The sequence below is a fragment of the Tursiops truncatus genome, chromosome 6 (genome assembly GCF_011762595.2).
Source record: "Tursiops truncatus isolate mTurTru1 chromosome 6, mTurTru1.mat.Y, whole genome shotgun sequence".
In the NCBI taxonomy this organism is placed as follows: Eukaryota; Metazoa; Chordata; class Mammalia; order Artiodactyla; family Delphinidae; genus Tursiops; species Tursiops truncatus.
The window spans coordinates 41,893,224-41,913,218 of record NC_047039.1 but is presented as its reverse complement, the minus strand read 5'-3'; positions in this window follow the sequence as shown (position 1 = coordinate 41,913,218).

The following is a 19,995-nucleotide window of genomic DNA, read 5'->3' as shown; positions in this document are numbered from 1 at the left end:
TTTAAACAGTATTCACATTATTTGGTAATTTAACCCTACTCAAAGTACAAATCTATGTGGCAATTTAGCTACTATCATTATTTTTTAATGAATTAGCTATGACTACCTACTTTGCTCAGGAAGGCTCTTATACATCTAATTAGTGCTAACAGCAAATGCCTTAAAAATGTTCAAATTGAAACAAAAAATATGATAGCAGTTATTCTCATCAGGGAAATCTGCAGACTCTAAGTTGTCTTATTAAAGGAGATAATACAGCAGTCAGTTGAAAGATGCCAAGGAATCTCCTCATTTTTGTGTGTGATTATTTTTTCATTCTGTATATCTGTGCACACTCAGAACCTTCAAAATTCCCATAAGCTTCTGAACAGGGAGGTAATTTGGGAATTTTTAACCCTGAATTGAAAAGAAAGGAAAAATAGGAGCCAAGGAGGGAGGGAGGTGGGGAAGAGGAAAGAATAGACAGCTAATGCAAAAAAAAAAAAAAAAGAGCTTGATCTTTTCTTGAGCCCTGAAAAGAGGCTGGCTCGTTCATTTATTAATTTTTTCAGGAAATATTTTAGCAGGTGTCTACTGTGTTTCATTTAAAGTGCCAAATACTGGGAATAGTTGAATGTAAAGATGCTGTTCCTGCAATCCAGGAGCTCACAATTAAATGGGGAGACAGACCCAAATATAGTGTGGTAATTGCCAAGATTGCTGTATATGGGGGTACAGTGGCAAATCGGGGGCAGTGCAAGTGTGTTGGTCTGTGGAATTCAGAGAAGGCTTTATGGAGCCCAGGACTATGAGCTGTCTTTTGCAGGAGGAGTAGGCGTTTGATAAGTCAATGGGGAGAAAAACAAGCGTTGCCAGCAGAGGGAGAGGCAAAGGCGAAAGCACAGAAACAGCATGTTGAATTAAAGAAACCGCAAGATGTTTGCTGCAATGTGAGCGCAGGCTCCATTGAAACAATGGCCGGTTTCTGATTATTACCACTTGGAGGGTAGACTGTCGGTTCCCTGAAAGCATGGTGCTCCTAAGCCATGACAGCTTAAATGGAGTTCAAGTGAAATGAAATCTAGACAGCCATCAAGCGGGAAAAAATAGCCATAGCCCCATTACTGGTACAATGGGTCCAAGGTAAGTTGCCCTGGACCCAGACAGAGCTCAGTGAGAGGCCCAATCATCTGGCAACAGCAGGAAATACACATATCATGGGGCCCCAGAGTGATCAGCAGGCAATACTTCATATCATGTTCAGGTAGGGCAAAGCCGGTCTTGCTCATGGGCAACAGAGCAGGAGAAGGGTCTGATCAGACTATGGAACAGGACTGTACTGTTAGGTGTCTTTAGTGTTGGTCTATGCCTTCCTAGCTGCTTAAAAAGATACAATCAATGTTAAGTTGAACGACATAAAATTGCCGATATTTGACCTTTTGACCTGAAAAATGGCAATTTCACATGGTTTAGTCTAATATTTGCTGAGCGCTCATCCAGGATCTATCAGTGTCCTGAAGACTATAAAGATACTACCTAATTTAATTTCAAACTTGCAAGCACCCTACAAGCTAAATCTCCAATCTACAGAGAGGAAACCAGAGATCCAAGTGCCTGGGTGACATACCCCAAGACAGAAAATTACTAATAAATTACAATCTCTCTGGTTCCAAAGCTGGAGAATTTTGCCAGGGTCTTAATCTGCACATTGAGCAATTAAGCAGACAATAAATGCTCTGAAGTTAGATAACAAATAGAAGGCTTGTATCAGGAGAGCTAGTAAATGGAGACCCAAGTCCACAGGATTTGCTTCCTCGTTATTTTTCTTTGCTTCTGTTCTCTACTATCTACTGGCCTATAGCCCTATCTCCAGGTCATCCTCTATTTCATCTACCCTCCTTCCCTCACTCCTCCCTACCTCTGTCTTCTTCCTTCTTCAGTCATGAAGCAATTATGTACAGAAAGGTTGGTGCAGCACAGGGAAGACTATGTAGCAATTAGTTACATTTTGTAGAGTCACACTTAAGCTATGGAAGAATATTCTCGCTCTATTAAGTGAAAAATAAAAATGTACAATAAAGTAAGAGTAGTTGATCAAACATCTGTCTATCTGGAAAATGTCTGGAATGGCATTCTAATAGTCATCTCTGGGGAGAAAAATGCTTCTGATTATCTGATTATTTTCCTTAGTTTTCTACTGTTTTGTAATAAAGCAAAAATATACTGTTATTTTCAAATCATCTAATTTTATATCCCTATTTCTGAAAGCAACATCTTAGAAATATAGTTGGTTCAAAAGGAGGCATTTTCAATAACTTCTTCGCATACAATGTTCCTTATTTTAGAGGACTATGCACCTTTATTAAATAACACTATTTGAAGATGTTTTCTTTATCTCAAAAACAATAAAAACAAGTTTTTGTTAACTGCCTAAAAAGTCTCTTCCAGTATTTTTTTAAGCTACTGTATTTTCCCCTCTCCTCTCTTGTTCCTCCCCCACCAGCCAAAATAATTTTTCTTTCTATCTTTCATTAGGATCCTTGGCCCTTTTGAAAGGAAGAGGCTAGATATGGTATATAAATCCAGTTAGCACAATTATTTCTTGAGTACGACCATTAGCCCTGCCCTTTCAGGTGTCACTATCTTTTTTTAACAAGCTATCGATCTCCCCCAAGAAAGTGGAGACAGAGATCAAAATGCATCTAAGAAAATGAAGAAAGCAAGAGAAAATAAACTGGAAAGAAAAGCAGACCTAGGACAGTATTAAAATGGAAAGGAAGATAAAATTCTTAGAATGATAGACCTGTGAAGGACCCTGAGAGGTTACAAAATCCTAGAAAGTCTTTTAGGTAGTGAAACATTCTACAGTAGCCACTCCTGCAATCTGTCTTGGTCCATGTATTGTTACTGCAATGCCCCAGGCTATCCTTGACCTTAGCATGGAAAATTTTTACTTGCCCTAACTCATCAATGATTGGTAATGTAATTTGGTGAATTTGGTGGTTTTCATTCACCAAAGAGAAAAATCCTCCCTTTGCTCCTTTAAGGATGAAAAGATAGAATGTGGGAGAATCTGATTATTCAGTCCCAGGGTCAACCCTTGAGGAACTTTCCCTCCATAGGTTTGCTCTCATCTGACCATCTAGTGTTTGGTTGGTGAATCAGGCTGCTAAGTTTTACCGTGATCCTCTCCTTCACAGCAGAGAACTCTCCTTCTTCAGCAACAGCATAGGGAGGATTTAGTGTACAGATCCTCTGATCCCTCGTCCAGTGTACTATTCACACATCATCTTTGGGCTAATCCTGAAATCTTGCTGCAACTCACTTCTCTGCTGAATGAAACAGTATGTGGAGCCCATGGTGTGAGCTGCTATCCCTCACTAGAAAAACTGCTTTCTTTCCTGAAGTAAAAAAGAATCTGATCTTACTTACAAAGCATTACTCTTTCACAGGCATTTCACAATAAACATTATAATAAAGATTTTAGTAATTTTAAGATACTCTGCAAGCTAAAACCCTATAAAACATACCACAGTTTTAAATTTAGATCTCCAGATTATTATTATCCCCAAAATGTTATTTTCCTATACTTTAATGTTACATTTATAACATTATGATTTGACTGAGATCAATATGTTCTCAAAGAACATAGATCACATGGTCATTTATCTATTATCTCTCTATCTATATAATCTATACCTCATTTTGAAAAACGCACTTATGACAACTAAACAGTTAATGTAATTATCTAATTCAGGGAAACATTGCATAGTAAAAATGGCTTTGAAATTCTACGAAAACGTCCTTGTTATCTTTGCATTTTAGCCTTTAAATATGACATGAAAGAGTTACCCCTGTTGAATATGTCAAAGCATCTGGAGAAATTCATCAAGTAGTGTTGAAATCACTATTAACTTCAACATAATACATATTAACCAGCTTTAAAATTCCACACAATACACTCTACAAAGATAATTCAAGGGAAATGCATGAATTTACAGCTGTATTTTTACCTTGGGGCTTTTTAATATCTTATAAATAACAAGTATGAAATACTTAAATCCCTCAACATAAATACAACCTTATAATGGTACACTTGTCATGCTTTATCCTTCATGCAATTCTCATCATCATCTCATTAGCATGATTTCCGTTCATATCAATCATATACTTTTATAATTAATTTATTGCATCAGAAAAAAATTCTTATCCCATTACACTTATAACTCACAAGCTATTAGAAGAATTGATGTGGAAGAGGGGAGTCCAAGTATATTTATTCCAACCAACTTTGTCTTCAGAGACTTTGGAATCCTGATAAGTTTTCTTTTAAACATTTTCAACATGTGAGGACATCAAGGGTAGTTCCCCAGGCCCTTCCTTTTTACATTGGAGACACACTCTCTGGTACAGAATAATAGCTGAGCTCTCCTAGTGAGGTTTTGTGAGATTTCGCCTACAATAGGGAGCATTTAAAATATGAAAAAACACTCCATCTCATATCCATAGAGTTATATAGCTTAAGTGACATTCTCAAGGGAGCCATGTCTCATAGATTATGGGTTTTTTTTTTTTACTGTAAGTAATTCTTTAATCATGAACATCCTGCTAAGGGCATTCTGCAGATAAGAGCCCTTCTTCAAAGCATTTATTTACCCAGAGGTCCAGTCAATGAGATTAGACCCACTCATATCCTTCTTTTCTTTCTGCTAACAGTGTCTCTCTGGTAAAGAGAATGAATTGATATCAGGGTACCTACTATAATACCTTTTTCCCACAGGGTATTTAGTAAGGTACAAGTCCTTTTTTTTTTTTTTTTTCCTGTTTTTGCTATCTTTCTCTCTTTTCCAGAGAAATGCTATTCAAAAGTTGCCAGCCATATTTATGCCAAGCAATTCTATTTGCAAGTCACTCTGGAGCCAATTTCCTGATTTCCTTTGTTTTATTCTAATTATGAAACTAAAATGCAAGTAGATAACAATGTTCTGAGTAAAAGATATAAGAAAACTTTTTCGGTTGTTTTTTTACTCCTCTTTTAAGGGCATTGGGATAAGTTAGTCAAGGTGCACTAATTATCTTGAAGAAAAAGGGAAAAATGTCCATCTGTTCTCTCACAGAAAGAATACCTCTGGTGAAATGAGATAATGTCTAATGAAAGCTGATATCTTCAAGAAGCTACTTATCATGAGAACAGTAAGGACATACATTTTTATTTCAATATGTAGCAAAAATGAGACTTTTATTCTGACTGGAGTACATTAGCACCACAGGAGTGCTCTGGGAATAATGACTGTGCCCATGAAAGCAAAAGAAAATACACATTTACAGGATCCCACGCTAATAGATGTAAGAGACAACAGTAGCTATACTAACGCTAAGAGAGGTCTCCTCTTGCTGCTCCTCTAAATACCGCAAGGCTATTGTACCCTTATACTGTCTGCAGGAAAAAGGCAACAGGATCAGACTGTGCAAATACTAAATGAGCAGCAGTGGCAGCAGCTGCAGAGTTTCTCTCTTTGAGCTATTAGCAAAGGACCGTCCTTTGCACATGTTAGGCTATGAAGAGCTCCTAATCAGAGTGATAGGAGGATCCCTGCATTCAGAAGATGCACCTGAGTCCCAGAACAAGCCAAATGAAGCAACAAAGATTTGCCTTTGAGCATGACCAGGCTGTGGAAAACCAGAAGTCATGGCTGACAGGGCAGTAGCTGCAACACCATCAGTGGGTCAGACATGCCTGCTGATCGTCCAGGCCTGTGGCTGCCCTAAGCTTCAGCAGCATAGCCTCATTTGGTGTCCTGTAATCGGCTATCAGATGGTGGTGGTTGAATCTTCAGTGTACAGGCTTGAGTCTGACAACAGTTGGACAAGCATTAAGTCCAGGTTGATTCTGGCAAACAAAACCCAAAAAAAAACAAAAAAGAAAAAGAAAAGAAAAGAAGGAAGAAAGAGAGACAGAAAGATAAAATGAGGCAGTCACTTTGGAATAACGATGGGAGGAGGAATTCCGGAACAGAAAAAAAGACTTCCCTATACTGGCAAAAATGCAAATAAGAAACGTAATTTTATCTTCTTATCTAGACAGGATCCATCACATACTCTTGTACAGGTTTTGCAAATGTGAATGGTGCCCCTCGATTGTGCAATGTTTCAAACTAATTCCAGACTGGTGAAGCTAAGCATATAATATAATCTAGTTGCAGAAAGAGAAAGCATTGAGTATTCATTAATTACATAAATAGAGATTCATATACTTTGATTCGGCCAAAATTTACTATTCGCCTATGTGAACCTCTGCCTTAGCATAAGTTAACTAAGAAAAGAGGGAGTCCTGACTTCCAGCCAGAAAACTTATCATATTGAAATAGAGGAGATATTCAGTGAATCGTATTCCATAACTGTACTTGTTCAGCTCTCATTAAAAGAAAGTTCCAAAGAACTATTTGGTCTACTCAGATTTTCTTCTACTTGCATTGCACTTGGTGCTTGTCAGTCTGGATATACTTTAATTTTACAAAAGAAGCCACATTTATATCCATATTCACAGTGCTATCAATCTTTCCATATGCATTTTAAAATATTTTATTTTTATATTATATTTACTGTATTATTAATAAAATATTGACTATACTGATTGATGAAGGGGAAAGCATCCTGATTCTGCTATATTCTCAACACTTCTAACTCCAGCTTGTGATTGCTGATTGGAAGGGGAGAGGATGAGTGAGCACTTTTGACGGCATGAATCTCATGCTACTTTTTCACATCTTCCTCTTCCCCTTCTCTCTAGATATGCAAAACTCCCTCATCAATATTCCTACTGTTAAGAAATATTAATCTATACAAATTAATATTAAAACAATATAAGATATGCAGACAAGCAAAGAGACGTTAACATTCTTCCCCATTCTAAGGAAATAATTACCTTAAAGCTAAAAAAGTTAAATGCTCAGCCTTCTGCCTCTAGACTTGACTTCACTACCTTTGGTGAGCTAGGTAATTGTGGAAAAAAAAAAAACAACAAAACTTGCTAGTGTGCGATATTCTTGCTATGGCCCCTCTGATCTGTGAAATTCATAAAAATGGAGACATTAAGAAGAGAATTGCTAGTTCTAGCTGCCACAGTCTGAACTGGCTGGAAAATATCTAGAAATAGTGTTTATTACGGATGCCACAAAGACTCCAAAACAGAAGATCATCAAAAACTTCTAATTCCTACTTTCCAAGTTTGTTTCTGGCAATGTTTACGAACTAAACTCTCAAAAACTTCCCAATGCAAAACACCTAGAAATGTTAGATAAAATATAACAAATATCCTTCCAAATGCATAACTGAACTAACTAGAAAGTAAGGACAGTCTCCAGAGGCCAGAATTCAAAAGAGAGATAGGAATCAGAATGGCAGGCTGAGGCTAACGCCACAGATGCCCTAGGGGAGCTTGTCAATCTCAGTAACCAAGAAGTTTAGGTTTTAATGGCTGTGCCCAGAATAGTAGAAATGACCTTGAGCCCAGGCAAGGTGATGTGTGAGAACAGAGCTTACATCAAAAGGGCAGGAACCTAGTGGCACTATGCCCTCATTCAAAGGTAGACTAGAAAACACCCATGAGAAAAGGGAATGGTTGACAAGAAAACTTGTCTATCTTAGCCTCCAATCTGCTGGGAAAAGTTAAAGTCTACCCCAAGAATTCGGTATTCCAGAACTTCTTTCATGCAGATTTGGTTTTATTTCTGGAAAACCCAACATTAAAAAGTAACACAGGTTAGCTTTTGGTTGGGAGTTTCTTGGGGGCAACTGGCAGAAACAAATACAATTATTTCTATAACGCCCATCCCCATTTCAGGCCTTGCGGGGCTTCCCATTAAATCTGCAGCATATGTGAACTCACGGTATCACAAACCAACACACAAGAGGAAAGAAGCCACCCCAAGTAGGATCAGCAGAAAAATAAAGAGCACGATTAGATCTCACAGAGATTCATATAAAATAATCACCAGAGAAAGCATAAAAACTATATATATTTTAAAATGTTTGGGTAAGTGTAAGTTCTCAAAACTTGCAAGAGGAATAAAATATTAAAAATGACAACGAGGGTCACATGAGAAAAATTAACCAGATGTTCTAGGAATACAAATATTAAAAAGTCAATTAAAATAGAATGCACATATTAGATAGAATTAAAGAGATAAATACTGAATTGTAATATAGATAGAAGAAATTCACAAACTATCTCAGAAATTCACAAACGATCTCAAACTATCTCTGTAATATAGATAGAAGAAATTCACAAACTATTCACAAAGAGATGTAAAATATGAAAGACACATGAAGGTAGATGTATCTGAGTTAAAGAAGAATGGAAAGCATAGGGAGAGAAAAGATACGAGCTGATAACTTTCCATAACTGATGAAACATATGAATCTCCAGGCTCAGCTAGCACAGCAAATTCCAAATGCAGCAAATACATGTGGACATATCAGATTAAAACCGTAGATCATCAAAAGCAAAGAGATTTAAAAAGTCATCAGAAAGAGAAGACTACTTGTAAAATGATACCTCAACACACACAAAAAAGGGGTTTCTGTAATCTATATAAATGTAGATCAAAGTATGCTTTTCTGAGGTGAGCTTGAGAAAAATCAGTTGTTTTCCTCCCAGAAGTCTCTTGATACAGGAATAACAAAACTCCTCAAGTTACCACAGATCAAATTTTTCTGTTTTATATACTCCCTTGGGACCCTCATGAATATGTACCTGAGGGTCCCATGTCCTAACACTCTTCGTTTGATCTTCCATATGGTAAAGTGATAATATGCCCTGTTTACAGATGAAAACTCATGCCTAGGTGCCTGCCTATGAATCACAGAGCCATTCTCTCTTGAATTGTCCTTGATGTAGGCGCCAGTGAAGCCAGATCATTTGGAGCCATCTAAACGCTATGATGTAAGTTTAAAGGACAGCTACACTCTTCCTCATGGGTAGTTATCTGCATACCAGTAAATTTCTGTCATTTTTGATTTCTCTATTTCTCCATCAGAAGACTGAGACACCATTCCTCCCCCAACACTAAGGCACATCAGGAGGTACTCCTACAACAATGTGCTTATTTACTTTTTGGTAAAAACTTCTCAAAGGGAATGGTAGGTTTAAATTAGATAATTTAACATAAAACACCTAGTACAGACCCAGAAACACTGTTGGCACTCATTTATCTCCTTCCATGATGTAAGTGGGAGATTGGAACCTTCTGTAATTTTGTAATATTACGTATCATCTCTGAACCTCAATTTTGCCACTTGTAAAATGGGTATAATACCTGCCTTACAGGTGATGGCTCCCTTGGTTGAAACTTCCACTTCTCTCAAGGTAAGCATCAAACTCCTTAGCCCTGAATCAAGAACCTTGATTGTTTTCTCTCTGCTTTCCTCTCTGTATGCATCTAGTGTCAGCCCAATACTCCCATTCTTCATCTGGTCAAGCTAAAATATTTGCTTTTCCGAAATAAGCAAAGTTCTCTCAGCATATACAGTTCCTTTTGCCTAAAATATATTTCTTTCCTTAATCCATCACATACATACTTCCTATCCATATTCCTGTTTTCAATTTATGTGTCACCACTTCCTGTAAGCCTCTCCTAACCCCTATCCATCTTTAAATTAAACATCTTTCCTGTGTACTATCTTTAAATCCCTGTGCAAACTCATATAATTAACATTTTTGCAGGTTTGCCTTATTGTGTTTGTATGTCTATATCTCTCATTAGACTTTAAAATTCTACAGGGCAGGAATTATAGTTATATGACTATTGTAGCAAAATAACTACAGCACAGATTTTAGCAAATAGCAACAATTTATTAACATCTGTTGAGTAAAAATAAGTATGTTGGTGATGACTTTTATTAATGATGAATATAACTGAAAATCAATAGCTAATGATAAGATTATATTAAATTAACAATTACTCTGAACCAGGTATGTTTTAAAGACATCCCATGCATCCTTTCCATCAGGTAGTTAGCATCACTGTCATCCCCATTTTATGGATGATATAGCGCTGAGGCACAGAGAAGTAAAGACATTACATAAGATACATGCGAGTTAGTGGCGAAGCCAAGATTCAAACTCAGGTCTATCTGTGCACAAAATCCAAGTTTTTACAATGCCTACATTGTATCCAATAAATACTGGCTCCCTTTCAGTTGTGTCTCTTCTTCACCACTTTTGTTAACTCCCTTCTCTCAGGCAGTCCAAAGATTCCATATTTGAATAATCAAGCTCAAAGCAATTCTATCACTTCCCACCAAAAAAGCCTCTTTTATGTGGATGAACAAAAGTTATAACAGATTAGTCAACCCGACATTGGCCAGAGGGGCAAACTCCTTGTCTGGCTGAAGCCCTACCATTTAGGTTGTATGGCTAAAGGGAATTGGGATGGTATGTTTTGCTGTGAATCCTGTAAGAGGTAAACTGTCAGGAAAAAGAAAAAAATTGTACTTTTTGATTTATTTACTTTAATCAAAAGACTTACAAGAAAGCAAAGGAGCTGAAAGACTAAATGGAAATGATGCCTTTTTATTTGTTTTTGCTCTTGGAAGTAGTCTGAGGGACACATTAAATGCAAAGATCTATAAAAGGCTTTGTGGGTAGACCGCCTGAGGAATTCCATAAAGGCTTTGAGCCAAACCCTTGCTACATGGTAGAAAAATCACCACGGAATTACAATCACTGATTACTCTGAGGATGGCACACACTGTCACCCATGCCCAAAGACCCAGGAAGAGGTTAGGAAACTCAGAAAGGATTAGGAAACTCTTGAAGCCCAGTAATTGCTCTATACAGTGGACCACACCACCTCATTATCCTCTGAAGCTTACTGAAGTTACATATGCAACAGGAGCTGGTTGCAGGATGAATCAAATAAAATTGTCCTTGGAGAAATCATACATATGTATTAACCAAGAATTTAAAAAGACTTTAAAAAAGACTTTGATAATAGCAAACCACCAGGTTGAATTGTAGATGAATTCATGAGAAGAATTCAATCTTTTTTTTATCATCACTCACAGGCAAGATTAAAACTAGAGCAAAGGTAAGTAATCTTAGCAATTAATTACTTCGTCTTCACTAAAATGTTATTTTCTTCATTTAATACACATTTATGTCTCATGATAATGCAATATTTTAAAAGGTTGTATAGCAGGTGCTGTATGCAAAAAAAGCTGTTACTATTACTTAACAGACATGACTATTCATCAAAAACCAAAAGTCTTGTATATAAATTACAAATGAAAAGAATGTAAGCAACAAGTTTAAGGTGGAAAGAACAGGAAAAGAAAATGAATTTGAGCTCTTTGAGAGCAGGGAATGCATTTTCTTCATAATATCTATTCTAAGTTCAGCAAAGCATATAGTAGATGTTCAATATATGTTGACTGGACTGAATTGCTTATTGAACAGAATCAGAAAGCACAGAAGGAAAAGAAGGTAGGTCACCCCTGAAAGGCACTGTTAGTCCTTTATATGAGTGCTCCACAAATTAGACAGCATGGGCCAAATCATGCCTACCACTTCTTTTTGTAAATAAAGTTTTATTGGAACATAGTCATGCACATGTATGTATGAACTACGCCTACTTTCACACTACCCTGTGGCCCAGTCTACAATATTTACTTCTGGTCCTTTATCCTCTGGTCCTGTATGAGAAAATACTTACTATTTGGTCCTTTATAAGGCCAACTCCTGCCCTATAGGTTTACTGTGAAATGAAAAGAATAGCCATGATCTTCCAACTATAAATCTTCACAGCATCATCAGTTTCAGCTTGGTTTATATTATAAAACTTATGTGTCCTTAAAAAATATCAGTGGGGTGTTGGGGCCAGATATGAATGGAAAAAATTATTTAAAACCTACAATAATCATATTAAAAATTCTGGATTCATACAGTTATGAGTATGAATCCTGGGCTCTAGGATTTGTGAGCAGTGAGATCTGGGGAAAGTCACTTACATTCTAAGAATCCATTTTCTTTTTCAGAAAACAGGAATGAAAATGTTCATTTCATAGCACTGTCAGGAGGATTAAATGAAATAACATATTTGGAGTGCCTGGTTAGTAATGTGTTCAGTAAATATGCTTAATTGTTTCATAAGATCTGCTTGTTAATTAAACTTCACTTTCTGGGCTGTCTCCAGTGGTACTAAGGAAGTAAGAACTGACTAGTTGTTTCAAAGTCTCCATCTAAAAGTAAAGATGAATGTTTCCATACTGGCTCCTATCCTTCTGTAATCCTCAATAATAACAATAACAACCTCATAAGTCTATCAAACTGGAGTCCAGGTGGTTTGTTACCAAGGTCCTTGGGTTTGAAGTTAGGAAATTAGCCTGGTTCCAATGTCAAAATGTCAAATATCAAAAGAAGAATTGAATGGTAGGCTTTCTCTATAAAAACATAAGAAAAGTCACTGAAATTAAAATGGTTAGTATTGCAATAAGAATAGACAAGTGGTTTAATGGAAGAGAAGCAGGCCTCAAGTGTGTGTGTGTGTGTGTGTGTGTGTGTTCAGATCAATAAGTAAAATTGGGCATACAATAAAGGGACTGTTGATAATTGACTAACCACTTGGAGAAAAAATAAAGTTATATCCCAAACTCATTACATACATAAAACTGAATTCCATATGGATTAAAGAGTTATTATTTTAATAATAAAAGTAACAAAAAGCATTAGAATAAAATACAATGTACTTTATATGAGTATGTGGAGGACTTTCCAAAGCAAGTAAAACCCTCCAGAGCAATAAAAGAAAAAGATGCCATATCTGTTTGAATAAAAACTGAAGACTTGTATACAACTACAAAAATTCCAAGTAAAATTAAAGGAAGTTATATAACAGAAGAAATTTGTCAGAATATGTATGACACACAAAGGTTTAAGGTAAAGAATATACTGAAAAAGATGGGACTCAAATTAAGACGGTGGAGTAAAAGGACATGGAACTCACCTCCCCCCACGAAGACATCAAAACTACATCTTCAGGTGAAACAATTCTCACTGAAAACTAACTGAAGACTAGCAGAAAAACACCTGTACAACCAAGGTTGTAAGAAAGATGCATGCAGAATTCGGTAGGAAGGGAGGGGACGCAATCAGGTTTTAATCTGTGCCCCTGGGATGGGACTCAGAGGAAAAGGGACATTACATGGGTGGAGACCCTCCCTGAGGAGTGAGCAATGCGAGATACATATTGGGTGCCCCAGCTCTGGGTTCTGACAAAGGGAAGATGAGCCCCCTTGGCTGGTTGGAGGGCCAGTGGGACTAACAGGAGGACTGTGGGAAGCCTGGACTCCACTCGTTAATAGCACACAAATGCTTACTGGCTCCTAAAGCAGGGTGGAGAGGGTGGATTTAAACTACGTGGGTGGCTGACTGGCTTTCCACAACCATCCAGGCACATGCCCCAGCCTAAGCCAAGTGAATCTTCCAGCACTGCTTGCCTTGCACTGCTGCTTCACACTGCAGCGTGTGCTGCCACAAATGGGCAAAGATGTTGGTCATGAAATGCTGAGGCAGCTGAAACCCTAAGCAGCGTCTGAGTAAGGAGGGGGCATCCATTACTGGCAGTTGTACAGGTGGCATATCAGAGGCAGTCCAGACCTCTAAGGGCTGCCAGACCACCACAGCCTATGCCCCAACTTTTGCGAAACACCCACACCAGCCCCTCTTGCTCTAGCACTGTTCTCCTCTGGGGCAAGGGTGCTGGTGCTGGGAGAGGGAAGAACAACACTTAAAGGGAATTGAGCCTGCTAAGACCCAACTCTCAGGGCTTCTCCTCCAGCACCTTGAGATCTAACCCCACCCCTGATAGGGCAGTGATGGTCACGGAGGAGAGGGGAAGGCCCAGCTCTGGTCCTAGCCCCTCCATTTCTAGCCCCTCCTTCTACCAAGTTGATAGCTGCCAGAACATCCTGAATAAAGATGTGCCTTGCGTTCATGTCAAGTTTAGCTCCCCCACCAAAGCCACTGGGAGCATACAGACTGTACAGAGATGCTCCCATATGAGGACACCCATTCAAGACTGCAATAGGTAACCTAATTAGGTTAGCCTAATTCCATACAGACAGAAAGCTAAACAAAATAAGAAGAGAAATCTGACTCAAAGACTCAAGGGAAAAGCCATAAAATAGAATAAAATAAAATAAAATAAAATAAAACAAAACAGAAATAAACAATTTACCAGAAAAAGAATTCAAATAATTGATAATAAGAATGCTAACTGAAATTAGGTAAAAGAATAGATGAACACAGTGAGGATTTTAACAAGGAACTAGAAAATATAAAAAAGTATAAGTCAGAACTGAAAAATACAAGGACTAAAATGGAAAACACACTAGAAGGAATGAACAGCAGACTAGGTGATACAGAACACATAAGTGATCTAGAAGGTGAAATAATGTAAATCACCCAATCAGAACAAAAAAAAGAAAAACAAATTTTAAAATAAGAACAGTTTAAGGGACTTTGGGATAACATCAAGCTTAGCAACATTCGCATTATATGTTACAGAAGTAGAAAAGAGAGAGAAGGGGGTTAAAAATTTATGGACTGAAATTAAAAGTTCACAATCCTAAAGAAGGAAACAGATATCCAGGAACAATAACCACAGAGGGTCCCAAACAAGATGAACCCAAATAGACACACACCAACACATATCACAATTAAAATGACAAAAGTTAAAGAGAAAATTCCAATAGCAGCATGAGAAAAACAAACGATTATATTCAAGGGAATCCCTATAATGCTACCAGCTGATTTTTCTGCAGAAACTTCACAGGCCAGATGGGAGAGGCATGATATATTTAAAGTGCTGCACACAAACACAAAAACAAAACAAAAACCAAAAACCTGCTCTGTAGGATACACTACCCAGCAAAATTATCATTTAGAAGTAGAGGAGAGATAAAGAATTTCTCAGACAAGCAAGAACTAAAAGAGATTATCGATACTAAACCAACCCTAAAATAAATGTTAAAGGGTCTTCTTTAAGTGGAAAAGAAAAGACTAACAACAAGTAAGTATCTACAGGAAAGGAAAAATCATACTAGCAAAGGCAAATATATAGTAAAGGCTGAGGATCAACCACTCAAATGGGCTACTACAAACATTAAAAGACAAAAAATTGTAAAATCAAGTAAAACTTCAATAATCAATAAAGGGAAAAACATGAAGATATAAAATATGACATCAAAAACACAAAGTGTGGGTGAAGGGAGTAAAAAAAAATGTAGATCTTTTAGAATGTGTTTGAATCTAATAGAATATCTGTACAAAACAAACAGATATAGTTACAGGTCAACATATATGAACAAAATGTTAACCACAAATCAAAAGCCTATAACAGATACACAACAACAAGAAAGAACACAAGCATACCACTAAAGAAAATCATCAAATCACAAGGGAAGAAACATAACAATCAATAATTACTTTGAATGTCAATAGATTAAATGCTCCAATCAAAAGACAAAGGGTGGCTGACTGGATAATAAAACAAGACCCATCATATGCTGATTACAAGAGACTCTCTTAAGAACTAAAGACACACACAGACTGAAAGGGTGAAGATGGAAAAAGGTATTTCATGCAAATGGAAATGATAAGAAAGTGGGGGGGGGGTTATCAATATTCATATCAGACAAAATAAACTTTAAAATGAAGGCTATTAAAAAAACAATAACAAAGGAGGCATCATATAATGAAAAAGGAACCAAAACAAGAAGAGGATATTACACTCATTAACTTATATGCATCCAAAACAGGCACATCTAAATATATATAGCAGATAATTTGCAACAATACAATAATAATAGGGGATGCTAATACTCAACTTATATCAGTGGACAGATCATCCAGATAGAATATCAATACAGCACTGGTGAACTTAAATGACACACAAAAAAAGTTGGACTTAACAGACACCTACAGGACGTCCCATTCCAAAAGAGGAGACTGCACATTATTTCAAGTGCACATGGAATATTCTCCAGGATAGATCATATATTTGGCCAAAAAACAAGTCTCAACAAATTGAGAAGGACAGAAATTTTATCAAGCATTCTTTCTGACCACAATGGTATAAAATTAGAAATCAATTACAGAAAGAAAAATGGGAAAAGCACAAACACATGGAGACATAACAACATACTACTAAAAAAAAACACCCCAAAACACACCACCAAATGTGGACCTGCCCACCAGAAAGACAAGATGCAGCCTCATCCACCAGAACACAGGCACTAGTCCGCTCCACCAGGAAGCCTACACAACCCACTGAACCAACCTGAGCCACTGGGGACAGACACCCAAAAACAACGGGAACTACGAACCTGCAGCCTGCAAAAAGGAGACCCCAAATACAGTAAGTTAAGCAAAATGAGAAGGCACAGCAGATGAAGGAGCAAGGCAAAAACCCACCAGACCTAAAAAATGAAGAGGAAATAGGCAGTCTACCTGAAAAAGAATTCAGAATAATGATAGTAAAGATGATCCAAAATATTGGAAACAGAATGGAGAAAATACAAGAAACGTTTAACAAGGACCTAGAAGAACTAAAGAGCAAACAGTGATGAACAACAGAATAAATGAAATTAAAAATTCTCTAGAAGGGATCAATAGCAGAATAACTGAGGCAGAAGAACGGATAAGTGACCTGGAAGACAAAATAGTGGAAATAACTACTGCAGAGCAGAATAAAGAAAAAAAAATGAAAAGAATTGAGGACAGTCTCAGAGACCTCTGGGACAACATTAAACACACCAACATTCGAATTATAGGGGTCCCAGAAGAAGAAGAGAAAAAGAAAGGGACTGAGAAAATATTTGAAGAGATTACAGTTGAAAACTTCCCTAATATGGGAAAGGCAATTGTTAAGTCCAGGAAGCACAGAGAGTCCCATACAGGATAAATCCAAGGAGAAATGCACCAAGAACATATTAATCAAAATATCAAATATTAAATACAAAGAAAAAATATTGAAAGCAGCAAGGGAAAAACAACAAATAATATTCAAGGGAATGCCCATAAGGATAACAGCTGATCTTTCAGCAGAAACTCTGCAAGCCAGAAGGGACTGGCAGGACATATTTAAAGTGATGAAAGGGAAAAACCTACAGCCAAGATTACTCGACCTAGCAAGGATCTCATTCAGATTCAATGGAGAAATTAAAACCTTTACAGACAAGCAAAAGCTAAGAGAATTCAGCACCACCAAACCAGCTTTACAACAAATGCTAAAGGAACTTCTGTAGGCAGGAAACAAAAGAGAAGGAAAAGACTTACAATAGCAAACCCAAAACAATTAAGAAAATGGTAATAGGAACATACATATTGATAACTACCTTAAATGTAAATGGATTAAATGCTCCAAACAAAAGACACAGACTGGCTGAATGGATACAAAAACAAGACCTGTTATATGCTGTCTACAAGACACCCACTTCAAACCTAGGGACACATACAGACTGAAAGTGAGGGGATGGAAAAAATAATTCCATGCAAATGGAAATCAGAACAAAGCTGGAGTGGCAATTCTCATATCAGGCAAAATGAACTTTAAAACAAAGACTACTACAAGAGACCAAGAAGGACACTACATAATGATCAAGGGATCAATCCAAGAAGAAGTATAACAATTGTAAATATTTACGCACCCAACAAAGGAGCACCTCAATACATAAGGCAAATGCTAACAGCCATAAAAGGGGAAATCAACAGTAACATAATCATATTAGGGGACTTTTTTATTTTTTTTTTTTTTGCGGTACGCGGGCCTCTCACTGTTGTGGCCTCTCCCGTTGCAGAGCACAGGCTCTGGATGCGCAGGCTCAGCAGCCATGGCTCATGGGCCCAGCTGCTCCGTGGCATGTGGGATCCTTCCGGACCGGGACACGAACCTGTGTCCCCTGCATCGGTAGGCGGACTCTCAACCACTGCGCCACCAGGGAAGCCCCATAGTAGGGGACTTTAACACCCCACTTTCACCAATGGACCGACCATCCAGAATGAAAAAATATAAGGAAACACAAGCTTTAAATGATACATTAAACAAAATGGACTTACATGATATTTATAGGACATTCCATCTCAAAACACCAGAATACACATTCTTCTCAAATGCTCATGGAACATTCTCCAGGATAGATCATATCTTGGGTCACAAATCAAGCCTTGGTAAATTTAAGAAAATTGAAATCATATCAAGTATCTTTTCCAACCACAACACTATGAGACTAGATATCAATTACAGGAAAAAATCTGTAAAAAATACAAACACATGGAGGCTAAACAATACACTACATAATAAGCAAGAGGTCACTGAAGAAATCAAAGAGGAAATCAAAAAAAAAACCTAGAAACAAATGACAATGAAAACACAATGACTCAAAACCTATGGGATGCAGCAAAAGCAATTCTAGGAGGGAAGTTTATAGCAACACAATCCTACCTTAAGAAACAAGAAACATCTCAAATAAACCAACCTAAACTTACACCTAAAGCAATTAGAGAAAGAAGAACCAAAAAACCCCAAAGTTAGCAGAAGGAAAGAAATCATAAGGATCCGATCAGAAATAAATGAAAAAGAAATGAAGGAAACGATAGCAAAGATCAATAAAACTAAAAGCTGGGTCTTTGAGAAGATAAACAAAATTGCTAAACCATTAGCCAGACTCATCAAGAAAAAAAGGGAGAAGACTCAAATCATTAGAATTAGAAATGAAAAAGGGGAAGTAACAACTGACACTGCAGAAATACAAAGGATCATGAAAGATTACTACAAGCAACTATGTGAATAAAATGGACAACCTGGAAGAAATGGACAAATTCTTAGAAATGCACAAACTTCTGAGACTGAACAAGGAAGAAATAGAAAATATGAAGAGACCAATCACAAGCACTGAAATTGAAACTGTGATTTAAAATCATCCAACAAACAAAAACCCAGGACCAGACGGCTTCACAGGCAAATTCTGTCAAACATTCAGAGAAGAGATAACACCTATCCTTCTCAAACTCTTCCAAAATAGAGCAGAGGGAGGAACACTCCCAAACTCATTCTATGAGGCCACCATCACCCTGATACTAAAACCAGACAAAGATGTCACAAAAAAGAAAACTACAGGCCAATATCACTGATGAACATAGATGCAAAAATTCTCAACAAAATACTAGCAAACATAATCCAACAGCACATTAAAAGGATCACACACCATGATCAAGTGGGGCTTATCCCAGGAATGCAAGGATTCTTCAATATATGCAAATCAATCAACATGATACACCATATTAACAAATTGAAGGAGAAAAACCTTATGATCATCTCAATAGATGTAGAGAAAGCTTTCGACAAAATTCAACACCCATTTATGATAAACACCCTTCAGAAAGTAGGCATAGAGGGAACTTATCTCAATATAATAAAGGCTATATATGACAAACCCACAGCCAACATCATCCTCAATGGTGAAAAACTGAAACCATTTCCACTAAGATCAGGAACAAGACAAGGCTGCCCACTCTCACCACTATTATTCAACATAGTTTTGAAAATCTTAGCCACAGCAATCAGAGAAGAAAAATAAAAGGAATCCAAATCAGAAAAGAAGTAAAGCTGTCACTGTTTGCAGATGACATGATACTATACATAGAGAATCCTAAAGATTTTACCAGAAAACTACTAGAGGTACTCAATGAATTTTGTAAAGTAGCAGGATACAAAATTAATGCACAGAAATCTCTGGTATTCCTATACACTAATGATAGAAAAATCTCAAAGTGAAATTGAAAAAACACTCCCATTTACCACTGCAACAAAAAGAATAAAATATCTAGGACTAAACATACCTAAGGAGACAAAAGATCTGTAGCCAGAAAATTATAAGACACTGATGAAAAAAATTAAAGATGATACAAATAGATGGAGAGATATACCATGTTCTTGGATTGGAAGAATGAACATT